Source organism: Chelonia mydas, chromosome 13 (genome assembly GCF_015237465.2).
Source record: "Chelonia mydas isolate rCheMyd1 chromosome 13, rCheMyd1.pri.v2, whole genome shotgun sequence".
Classification (NCBI taxonomy): Eukaryota; Metazoa; Chordata; order Testudines; family Cheloniidae; genus Chelonia; species Chelonia mydas.
In genome coordinates, this window is record NC_051253.2 from 27548008 (window position 1) to 27561184 (window position 13177).

Here is a 13177-nt window from a genome sequence, read left to right on the forward strand (position 1 = left end):
TTCCAGTAAAACTCGCAAGTGTAGACCCCGCCAGAGGGTGGGTGAAAAGACAGAGGGTAAAGTCAGGCACAGAGATTGAGGGCCAGATTTCCAAAAAAGAGTTCTGCTAAGTGGCCAGATTTTCAGAAGAGCTCAGTACCTGGGTGCCCGGCGAGTGCTGAGCTCTTCAAAATCTGGCCATGAGTGTCACACTGGGATCTGAGCACTTGGGGTAACTCTCGTCCTTATTTAAGTGCCTGGCTGTGATGGGCACTGAATTCTTTGGAAAGCATGGCCCCAAGTGGCTTGCAGAGAGTCTGTGGCCCAGCTGGGAATTAGACTCAGCTCTGCAGAGTACCTGTCCGGTGCCTTCACTGACTAATCCTCCCTCCTTTGTAACAGGACTAGCTGGGTGAGTTAGATTGCCGCAGTCTGGTCCTTCAATACTGCGTTGTGTCCCATTTGTTTGGATTTGATCTTTGTAGATTCTAAATTATTTGGTTCAAAGACCCTGTGTTCCAATCTATTTGTACAACTCCAATCACAGCAGAACCCCGATCCTGACTGGAACTCCTGGGCTTCTCCTAAGTCTGGAGTCCTTCACTTTGTAACCCAAACGTTTTTACTGTCCTTGTTCATAAATAATCTCTATAGCTGACGCTGACTTCCTGTGACTCAACTGTTCTGTTTTGGATTTTTTTATTTGTGGAATGTTTGGCTTCATACACAGTTACAACCCCTCTTATTTCCTTTAGAAAGCAATAAGAATGAATTAAGCTGCAACTCCACCAAAGTAAAGATGTTGATAGGAATTTGAATGCAAGTACGCCTTTACGGCATGGACGATGTGCTCGGTAATAACATGGGAGGACTCCATGTTTCTAAAACTAAACTGGCCCTTTATTTAAAAAAATAAACTAATATATAGAGATGCTTCAACTGTAGCTAGCATTCTAGCCATGTGCACACAGACTAACTTCTTGGTGTCTCCTTCAAATTTTTCACTCCTGCAACCTGTGCTCCTCCCTCCAAGTTCCAGGCAGGCTGCTATATGAAGGACTTTAACTCCTTTGCAATCTAAGAAAATCTGTATATTGGGCTTCTCCCACTGATTAACAGCTATGACAACCTCAAGTCCTTATTTTGGTCATCTGAGAGTTCTCACTACTAGAAGTGAATGCAGATTAATAAAGGTTTGACAGTAGAGACTGTGACATTCCCTGTGCCTTATATTTCCTCATTTATGACAAGCTATATATGCAATCCAAACTGTATGACAATTTGGTTTTATTTTATTTCTTTGTATGTGCATTGGTTTAGGTGTGGATGAGGAACATTCATGCCTAAACAGTGGGGTATTGTGCCCTACTGCTCTGCATGTGCTGCCTGTTGCCTCTGTGCCCAACCCGGATGATGTGAGTCTGTCTGAGCCCATAGCTGCGGAGCTGGACTCCTCCATGGAGGAAGCTCATCCAGAGTCTGTGAGGCCCCCCGCAGTTCAAATCCTGGACAAGCCCACACTTAAGTGATGAGGTTTGAGCTGGGGACTCCAGAACTAAAAGTATGAGTCTCTGCAGCTGAAGCTAAAGAGCCAGCTTCATAGCTAGGATGTAACAGACTCACATCCTCCGTGGATTGGGCACAGAGGGGATACCTAACATACAGTGACCAATGGGTTACACCAGCACAAACTCTGAGCACCACTTAAGTCCTATGTAGAGGACTTAAGTGGTGCCTAGGTTGAGAGCTGGCCCTCTGCACAGGGGTGAGTCTCCCCAGGGTGATTACATGGAAAGACAGCTGGCTGAGGAATTCAGAATTTCCTTGAGTTGTTAAAAAAATTGTGCCCAGAAATCTAAGCTTCCATTTTAAAAAATTAAGGGCCAAATTCTGCTCTCCTTCCCATCCGCATAACACCAGCATATCTCCGTGGAGCTTCAGCGCAGGCTCCAGCTTTACTCCAATGTAAAGGGGAAATGAAGCTGGTCTACCATGTGCTGACAAAAATAAAATGACGACTCTCCCCATTCAGCTGGGCGCTGTTCCAAAGAGAAGAGGTGCTTCCCTCCCTCGATAAATACATTGCCAGAGGGGTCTGGAAACAGTGCTTTTAGTGTCAGATGGCATTCAGCTGCCTCTTTGAATCCAGTGTACCGTTTATTTCATGCTCGGAACTGCTTGTTACGTCCTGTCTTTGGGACTTTCAGATTGATGGGATGAGCCAAATGGGTCTGTATTCCCCCTAAATAACGTGGGAAATATCAAAGCAAGATTACATCTGTCAGAGATGAAAATATGATATTTATGTCTCACTGTAATCCACTCACTAGTTTATGGACTCGGAGTCCTCCAAGGAGGGTCGCAAATCTATCTGAAGTCCCTGAGTGCTGGGTTTTGCATTTGGATCCCCTATTTAGTTGAAAGATGTTTAAAATTACACAAAGATGGACTACCCCCTATTGACAATCCATCTAATATATGTAGGAGTGCATATTATTCTGGCATGGCTATGGAATAAATAGCTTTCAGACTGCTTTCAGATGGTGGAATTGTAGTCATTTGTGGAGCCCAAATTACCTGAGGCCAATTCAATGATGGTTGAACCACAGAACTTTTGAAGGTTCATTTGACTTTGTAAAAATACCCCAAAAGCCTGATGCATCTCTGAAGTTTATCAAAACCAGTGGTTCTCAAGCTTATTTGGTCATGCCCCGCCCCATTCTTTGTTTCTGTAGTAGTTTATGCCCCTGCCTCTGGGCACCCAGCCAGCAGCTGCTGCTTTCTGACTTCCCAGCACTGAAGGCAGAGCCAAGAGCGGTGGCTGCTGGCAGGTGCCCAGCTCTGAAGGCAGCGCCACCACCACTCAGCACCTGATTCACACCTGCAGTCCCTTTGTGGGGATAAATTACATCTGCAAACAGGGAGCCACACCATCAGGGGCTCGTTCACCTGCACATCTACCAGTGTGATATACGCTATCGTGAGCCAGCAATGCCCCTCTGCCATGTTCATTGGCCAAACCAGACAGTCTCTACGCAAAAGAATAAATGGACACAAATCTGACATCAAGAATTATAACATTCAAAAACCAGTAGGAGAACACTTCAACAGCCTGGTCACACAATAACAGACTTCAAAGTGGCAATTCTTCAACAACAACAAAATTCAAAACCAGACTCCGACGAGAAACTGCAGAACTGGAATTAATTTGCAAACTGGACACCATCAAATTAGGCCTAAATAAAGACTGGGAGTGGATGGGTCACTACAAAAACTAATTTTTCCCCTGCTGATACTCACACCTTCTTGTCAACTGTTTGAAATGGGCCACCTTGATTACACTGAATTCATTAGCACTACAAAAGTGATTTTTCCTCTCTTCTTGTCAACTGTTGAGAATAGCCCAATTCCACCTTAATTGAATTGGCTCATTAGCACTGACCCCCCACTTGGTAAGGCAACTCCCATCTTTTCGTATGCTGTGTATTTATACCTCTCTACTGTATTTTCCACTCCATGCATCTGATGAAGTGGGTTTTAGCCCACGAAAGCTTATGCCCAAATAAATGTGTTAGTCTCTAAGGTGCCACGCGGACTCCTCATTGTTTTTGCTGATACAGACTAACATGGCTACCACTCTGAAACCTCTCTGAAAACTGACACACATGGGCACCTGCATCCTGGATAATGAACCTGGAACCCACTAGCATGTTCAGTTACTGGATTTGCGCTCAATGACAGTGAGGGCGGATTATCCCAAAGTCAGTTTGGGAGACCCACTTTATTCCCTTGGAAGCTCATGCAGAAATGCCTGCACCAATTTCCGTGAGGTTGAATGGGGAACTTATCACCTCACTGGACTTCCCACTCACAATTGCTGCCCTTTAATTAATTATGCGGCCGAAACCATTTACAACAATCTTCCTGGCAACGAGTTATCCTCTAGCTCCACCAAGTGCATCATTACAACAGAGTTGCCAGCTCTTGACTTTTTTATCACCCGTCTCATTATATTTGGTGCTTTTATTAGAGCCTGGAGTCATGTGATCACATGAGACTCATGCGTGCATAGAAGTTTGAAAAGCTGCAGGTGTCAACCTCTCTGCGGACCAGGCTCTATGCACTTTGGTCCAGGCTTTCCCAAGAGCCTGGAGTCTGATTTTCAAGAGCTCAGCACCTAAGATGCTGAGCTCTTTTGAAAATCTGGTCCTACTGTTTCAGAAGACATTAGTGAAATTTTTCTCTCCCATCTTGCCCCAAACTTACACTTTACTTGACAAAATGGCCCCAAATTCCATCACTCGGTGCTGCATGCAGACATGTTCTCAAGGGACCTTTTTCCTTTTCATGTTTATCACTCTGCAGCCACCTAGAGCATGCAGCCTCTACTGCTAAAATGTAATGCAGCTCCTTAGGGTACCTTACTAAAAATGTAAGGTTTTTTCCCTGGTGCATGATATTAAATTTTTAACCATGCCCAATAAACACAGTTTCCAGAGCAAATACGTCTTCGTCTGAGCGGCGTTCCTCCAGCGAAATCAGCAAGAATCTAATTGCCTAGTTGAGCTAAGGAAAGACTTGTTCATTTGTTAACTGCTTTAATGACAGCTTTCGGGAAGGAGATGGCATCCTAAAGTTCTTCTCTGCAGATGGGTTTGTACACTTCCTCATGTTATGACGGAACCACTTTAAACGAAGGAAATGTATAAATATTTTAATAATGACATGAATGATTAACAGAAATAATTGTTTCTATATTTGATGACTAATTCCAAGATGTATTGTAGCAGGTTACAAATTGCTTCAAACTACTTAACAAATGATGTTTTGGAGCTAACTGGAGGTCACAAAATGATTTATACAACCTGCCATAACACATTTAATCAATCTTTAATTATTGCGACAGTACTTATGACTGTTACCTCCCATACAATTATTATGCTTTATGATGCTTAGAAATTATTACACTCTTTAAGATTTCATGGCCTAGTTTCTCAGCTACACCCAATATGCATTGGACACAAGGGAGCAAAGGAATGGGTTGTGGCTTCTTTCTCCTGGGGGAGGTTCTGTGCTGCTGTAACTTAGAGCAGCTTTGAGGCTGCTCTAAATTGCACTGGTTGGGTATGGCCCAGGGAGCTCTAATAGCTGCAGCACTTGGGACTAATATGCTCCCTATACCAGCGGCTAGGAGAGGGTATTGTAGGAATCAGCTAGGCTAGCTCTACGCTACCCAGGGATTCCTCAACGCCTGTGAAGTCCTTAGCTGGCCAGATCTGCTGGCTTTATGACTCTTTTGTGCTATCAAACTGGCACAAAAAGAGAGTATTGTAGGAAAGAACTTGTCCCTATATATTTACATGTATGCTATATCTATATATATAGCATGCCTTACCCTGCAGAGCCTTAAGTTAATTCCCTGTACCTATAGCTCTCTCTACTCTGAGCGCAGCTCTGGCTAAAATTCAAGACTGGATACCCAGAAATAAACCAGGTTCAAACCCAGTGCTGGATCTTTTCTATCCCTTCATAGCTCTGCAAGGGAGAAAGGTGGGGAAAGGGCCCACCATGCAGGGGTAGGAAGAGGTGAGGTGAATAAAGACCATATTTCTATCCCCCTCTGGATGGCCTAGCCCAGCTGGTCAGGCACATAGGGGAGATTGCATGATGCACCCCGCAAAAGGATAACACAGCTCCTGCTGCTGCCTGCACTGCCGCAGGCAGCCAGAATTCCTCCTGGGGTCATGGCTTTAATGCAGCTCCGTCTTGCATTTTATGTGCCCCGTTCAGACCTTACCCTGCAGGATATTTCCATGCAAGACCCTCTGTAGTTTAATTGCAAGCAAACATTGCAGTTTAACTACAGAAGACAAAACTGCAGTCAAAATGTACTTCATTGCCGTGACGAACGGTCATCCGAATGGAATCTGGCAGGAATTAAACTGCCTTTTATCTGCAGTTCTTCTGCACTGAATCCTAATTCAAGCTGAAGTTGCTGTGAATAAAACTTAACTTATAGGTAAGGCCCCCATCGACATCACTTCATCATGAAAAATAGGGTATTTTTCCTGAGAAGAAGGTAAACAGTGAAGATGAGTAATGTTCCCTTCCTGTGATTGTGTTGTGCTCCCTAGGAATGTTAACCAGCTTTTGTGCAGTGCGAAATGGAGAGCTGTTTATGTGTGGTTTAGGGGATATTTCAGGTAAGTGCACATGTAAAATACAGAATTGCCAACCCCAGAGTTCAAAAACCACGAGTCAGGCCTCAAATAATCAAGACATTGGCTTTAAAATTTATGATTTTTTAAATTATTTTTAGAAAATAATACATTCTGGGTTCATTTTCTTTACTTTCTGGTGTCGGAGCCTGTAGGGGACACTCAGGTCACATTTTCCAGCTTTTCTCCAGAACTACAAGGGTTAGAAACTGACTTTTTTCTTTCAAAATGGAAGCTGAGATTCTCCCTAAATCACATGGCTCCAGGAGCCAAGGCCTTCAGAAAAACTCCAAACGTCACATGACTCACCGTAAAATCATGAGCGCTGGCAACACTGACAAGACCCAGGGGATAATAAAGGAGGTAGGTACAGAATTGCTCTATACAAATAAGAATAAGGGTAAAGTGTCCATTAGCACCATATATGTACAGCCATAAATATTACAAAAAGTACAGTTTTATATGAAAATCATTTCCATTTTCACTCAGCTACCAGGTCCCAGGTTTTTCCGCCAAGTATTGTGGGCACCCACTGGAGCAGCTGAATGGCACAGCTCCCTGCCCCCCTCCTCCAAGCTCCTGTCCTACCCTTCTGGCCTGAGAGATGCTGAGCACTCACGGTTCCCACTGACTTCAATGGGCTTCGTAGGCGCTCATCAGCGCTCAGGATCAGGCCAACAGGACTCAGCCCTGTTCTCTTTGTCCTTGTGCACCTCTGCAGTAGTGGAGTGAGGTAACTGTGGAGGCTCTAACCCCTGCACAGGAGGGCAGGTGAGCAGTGGTTCTTGCAACATATCTAGCTAGCTAGCTATCATTGTCATGCAGCTCTATCTACCAGCTATCTGCTCTTATATCCTGCACCCATCACAGAAACGTGTAAGCAGCTCTCCAGCCAGTGCCTTCTGGTCCATAGGCCCCTCCTGGACCAGCAGAGTGCTCCCTCCCTCCCCAGGGGCTCCACGTCCATCATAAAACCTGGGTCCTGGCTTCTTCGTGGTCTTAGGGTTGCCAGCTTTCTAATTGCACAAAACCGTACGCCTCTGTCCCGCCCCTGCCCCACCCCTTTTATGAGGCCCCACCCCCTCTTACTCCACCCCGCCCCACTCACTCATTTTCACCAGGCTGGGGCAGGGGGCTGGGGTGTGGGAGGGCTCTGTCTGGGGGTGCGGGTTCTGGGGTGGGGCCTGAGATGAGGAGTTTGGGATGCAGGAGAGAGTTCTGGGCTGGGGGTGGAGACAAGGGATTCGGAGTGTGGGAGCAGGTTTGGAACTGGGGCAGGGGGTTGGGGCATGGGGGGGTATGGGCTCTGGGAGGGAGTTTGGGTGTGGGAGGGGGCTCAGGGTTGAGGCAGGGGGTTGCAGTGCAGGAGGGGGTGCAGGCTCCGGGCAACGCTTACCTTGAGTGGCTCCCCAGAATTTGCCAGTATGTTCCTGAGGCTCCTAGGCAGAGGTGCAGACAGGTGGCTCTGTGTGTTGGCACCGCCCCCGCAGCTCCCATTGGCTGCAGTTCCCGGTGGTCTGGTCGAGCCACCGGGATCCCTTTTTGACTGGGTGTTCCAGTCGAAAACTGGACACCTGGCAACCCTATGTAGGCTGCATCTCCCCTTGCTGCTGGAAGCTGACTCCTGGCAGCTAACTGCCATCCCTGAGCAATGGGCTTGTCTGGAATCTGGGGGTGAAGCACTGGAATGGGTTCCCTAGGGAGGTGGTGGAATCTCCTTCCTTCGAGGTTTTTAAGGTCAGGCTTGACAAAGTCCTGGCTGGGATGATTTAGTTGGGGATTGGTCCTGCTTTGAGCAGGGGGTTGGACTAGATGACCTCCTGAGGTCTCTTCCAACCCTGAGACTCTATGATTCTATGACTCAGCGTGCATCTCTGGGCTGTCTAGCTGTGCACAGTTTCCCTGTCACATTCATTAGGAGTTAGCAGGCCAGGAACCTCTTTTCCTTCTCCCAGGCCCAGGCCCCCAAAGCACACCTTTGGGACCAGGGTAGGGAGGGTGTTTCTCTCCCTTGTGGAGCCCGCTGATAAGCTCCCTGCTCCAGAGTGATAGGCAAAGACCTGACTTAGTCATCTTTCCCCACTGCTTAGCCTGATGCAGGAGGTTGCGTTGTCATGGCAGAGAAGGCCTACAGCCCCATCCCCACTCCACCCAGCAATGGACCCGCTGCGCGAGTTAGTGCTCCTACAATGGTAGATGCACTTTGTCCTTCCTCTCCCCATTGCTTGCATGCAAACTGTCTGCATCCTGTGCACTGGGAACTAGGGAGGGGAACGGGTTTCTTCATCCTCTTCCCCTGGGGTACCGACAGTACCCAGAGCCAGCGGCACAGTGTTTGGCCAGAAGTAGCAGAACTGAGTGGGGCCATCCTCATCTATTTAGAGATTGCTCTTGGAAGGGTTTGCTTGAAAGACAGTCCCCACCATTCCCCAAATGGAAGCTGCTCTGAGGCTGGTGTGATCATACCAACCAATGAACTGCAGCTGTGTTTATAGAGAAGAGCCCGGCGTACTTCTCAGATTTGCCTGATTTACCCAGAATGAGAAGTGGGTAAAATATTTCCAGTGGAATATTAAGCCATTCTTCTTCACCAAATATATTCACCAGGTTTGTTCGACGTGGGTGCTTTTTCTCTAGTGAAAAAGAGCCCACTTCAGAGCAAAACCAGGCCCATTTCAAGCCAGATCTTCAGTCACTGACCTCTGGTTTTTGAGGGTTTTTGCACAGTTTTGCACTGGCAATTATTTGCACCCCAAAAAATATAGACCCAGTTAAGGCTTGGGTGAAAACGTGGGCTTATACTTCAGTCTGGACATAATTTTTTGATGGCTTGAAACACCTTCAGCAATGGATTTATTCCAAATAAATTCTGGTGTCTGACTTGCATGAACGTATACATTTCCAGGGTATAACTGACCCTTGTATGATACTAAATGTGTAGTCAAAGTAAAGATGAATTGTTTTTACCTATCACAATCAAGTTGCTTAGAATCAAATGTGGCTTAGAAGTGAATCTATAATGTTAGTGGCATTGCAAGGAAACTGCTATTAACAGGAGGAAAATGTAAGTAGTAACTCTGTGGGATTTTTTTCTTCATTGAAACTGTAATTAATGTGCATCCTATGTACTAAAGTGCAGGGAAAAATACAATCCTTGCAGCAGTTAAAATGCATCTCATTAGCACTGAAACGACTGTATCGTCAAAATACATTATCTTCAGCTAAAACAAAATGTGTAATTGAATTCCCATCAAAGCATAGTTCATCTAAATCAAATCAGACTGTGCTCATACTGCAGTTCATTTGAGCTGTGGATGAAAATTAGGATTAATTAAAATACCTGCTAGTAATTTGAGTGAGTGCATAGGCAGCTTTTGAGTCAGAGGGGGCGGTGGTCATGGGGCTTGGATTCAAAGCTGGTGCACATGGTTGCATGCACAGCTACAATATGGTAATTTCCATGGAACAGTATGATACATACTCTGGAGAAACATGGGGTTCTGTGACATACCCCTTCTATGGAAACCTGTCTACAGTGAGTGACAGGTATGTGAACACAGAGCGTCTTGGGAGAGAAGGTTTCTCCTGGGAGCAAGTCATTGTCATGCTCTCCGCTCCCATTTGTCATAATATACCAATCTACCCACCTACCAAAAAGTATCCCTCCAGCCTAGTGTGATGTTACTCTAGCAGCATCTTTAATGGCAGAGTCACCTGCAAAGTCCTGTCCCGCTTGGACTTGCCCCAGCCTGCTGAGTGAGCCAAGCCACAGCCAGTGCCCTCGGGACCCCCGGTATGTCGTAGCCAACATCTCCACCTCACTGCTGGCCATGTGGGTTTGCCACAAAGGAATCTGGAATTCCCGTACAGACCAGACACCTCTCCACGGGGTAGGGGGGTGGGAGCTGGCTGTCCCCAGGAAGTAGAGAGGGACGCTAGGCTTGCTGAGCTATGCCAGTCCCCATTCACTTTCAGGCAAGTAGTCCCTTAAGTTTGTTCTTCTTCCCAGCCCACTAGTGGCCAGCTGCCAAAGGGGGTCTCTGAAGGTGGCATCCCTGGGGTAGAGGCAGCCATGGCCATGGAGCTCCTGAGCTGAGAATGTAGAGATGTGAGATGGTGGGGTTTGGGGCTCCATTCATGGTATTAGCTTATCTGGGGGTGGCTAGCTCTGCTCTAGCCTACCAGCTTTCTCCTCAACCTGACCCAATGCTTGGCCTCCCTTTGTGGGAGAACAGACACAGCATGCAGTGGCCAGGGGACTGGCTCAGCTAGGCCGAGCAGAACTTGATCGACAGACCCAACTGGAAAGAGAAGGACAGAGGTCCAAGGAGAAGGCATCTTCCCCCTGCTGCTGAACGCTGACGCCCTGCAGCAAACTCCCCTCCACAAACACAGAGACAGTTCTTCTGTCCCTGGCTGACACCAGGAAACGCCGAGCCAGGGGAACAAGACTGGGAGCAGTGAGGAAAGTCAGGAGAAGTCGCTGGTTTGGAGGATGGGGGAGTAAAGTCTGAAATAGATGAGACACCGTAGCAGTCAAAAGCACAAATGTACCCTCTAGAGGAACTGTAGCATGTTTCTAGGGTACAAGGTGCTTCACACAGCACTGCTTGGGATGGCAGGGCCATATTTTCCCTGCACTGTCTCTCAGGGACTGTCTTCACTGCAGAATTAACTCAGGCTCTTACTCGGATTCTGTCCCAACCCCGTCCCATTCACACACAAATCTTGCTTAGACCGGGTGCTGATCTCCTGGGCTAACTGCAGTGAAGACACACCCCTAGCGGGTGGGAGTGGCACTGAGAGGTGAGCCCCAAACCCCTCCCATGAGCCCTGGGGCCATGTGAGCTCTGGGGCCATGTGACCTGTGTCTGCAGTGGGGCCATGCTTGTCGTGAGGGCTCTGGGGTTGTGAGGCAGTGGGGCCGTGTGGGCCGGGTGAGCTGTTGGAATCTTAAAAAGCTTCAGAATGATGTTCCTGCTTTAAACGTCCCCTTGGTGTGAGAGTGTAACCATATCGTTAATTAGACGGAAAGAGGGAAGCAAACTGCCAGCCTAGAAGAGGCTCGTAGGGGACAGTGAAGTGAGCTGGGAAAGGTCCATATGTGTTGAATAGGGAATGAGGCTTGCGGATCACCTGGGTACCACTAGGGATTAAATCTAGGGCCTTGTTGTATTAATTTTGATGGACTATATGGCCTCAAAGAGTTAAAGGTGTTAATATGATCCTAAAACTGTCAACCATTAAACAGTGTTAAATGCGGTTTGGGGTGTGGCCTGCTTAGGACCAGGGCAAGACTCCATTAAGTATCTTTCTTAACCTTTCATTAAAGATACAGAAAAGAAGGGAAAGCAGATAAAGCCTTGTTCCCTTTCTCTTTAGCTGGAGAGAGCGTTTAGAAAGAAAGCCCCTTGCCTGACAGCCTCTTAGATAACTGCCCTTTTGGGGGAAACGTGAAGATGTTAGCTGAGATAGGCTGCAGCTGTTGTTACTGCTGTTGTAAATAAAGTCCCAGCCCATTCCTAGGAAACAAAAGAAAAAAGCACACACTAGAGAGGAGAGAAAGGAACAGCAAAGGGACAAATGCAGCTTTTGTCTCTGTTATTGACTCTCACTTGCAGCCGCACTGGAAAAACACAGGCCCAGCACACAGTCTTATCAACCCCTCAGAGACCCGGCAAACATGGACCAGCATGGGGCTGTTTAGGGCATTGCTTTTTGTTGCCTCTCGGGTCACAGACTCACAGGAGTGTTGCAAAACAGACAGTCTGGGCTGGATAACCCGGACTCTTATTAGACAGAAGGAAAAAGGAGAGGGGTAGGAAAGAGAAGAAATAAGATGGAAAGGAGAAGGACACGTGGTGGTTGGGATTTAGCCAGAGTTGGTGAAGGTGGGGATGCCATCTGGGTCCCTCTCTCTAGGCCAATCTGGTCAGGCCATTTCTCAGGACTGGGACAACAAAGGCCCACAGACTCATGGTAGATCCCAGCAGGAGATGGTGTGGATGGCCGCCACGATGATGAAGCTCGCTCCTTCCTGTTCTCTCGTCTTTCAGTCAGCCAGCATCGCGGTAGCCAGCTTTTCCCCAGGTGTCTCTTTTTGAGGACCCAAATGGAGTGATGGTGGAACAGCCCATCCTCTCATTGTTTTGTCCAATTAGGTCTAATTTCCAACACACCAGTTTTGGTTCATTGATTTCCAGTTCCACACTTCTCTTGTTTATCAGGCACAATCTTAACACAGTCCTTGAGTTATATCAAGAGCATAGGCGCCGACTCCATGGTGCTCTGGGGCTAGAGCACCCACGGAAAAAGAATGGTGGGTGCTGAGCACCCACTGACAGCCCCCCTGTCAGCTCCTCCCCCTCCACCCAGCGCCTCCCGCCCACTGTGATCAGCTCTTCCGCAGCGTGCAGGAGGCGCTGGGGGTAGAGAGGGAGAAGCGAGGGTGGGGCATGCTCAGGGAAGGGGGCGGGGAGGGGGCAGTGCAGGAGTAAAAAGAGGCAGGGCAGAGTGAGGCCTTGGGGGAAGGGGTGGAATGGGGGCAGGGCCTGGGGCAGAGCCAGGGGCAGAGCACCCCCTGGCTCATTAAAAAGTCGGCATTTCTGATCAGGAGTCCTTTTGTTTGGACTAATCCAGGCTGTCTCTCTCCCTTTTGCACCTTTTCCCAGTAACGTTTGTTGTTATGGGTTCTTGTGACACGTCATAAACTTTCATTCACTTTTTACAGTGGAGCTTGCAATTAGGGTCAATGCGTAAGTCCAATTATCACAACAGCCTCCAGAGCTGAAGCATGAGCCTCTGCAACTTGAGCTAAAGAACTAAGGCCCAGATCCTCAACTGAAATGTATCTCGGCTCCTAACTCCCACTGATTTCAATAGAAGTTAGACCCCTAAGTATCTTTGAGGACCTGGACCTAAGTCCCCTTGGTGGAAGCAGTTAGCAGAATCATACTGGCTTTAGACTGGCCAGTAGCAGA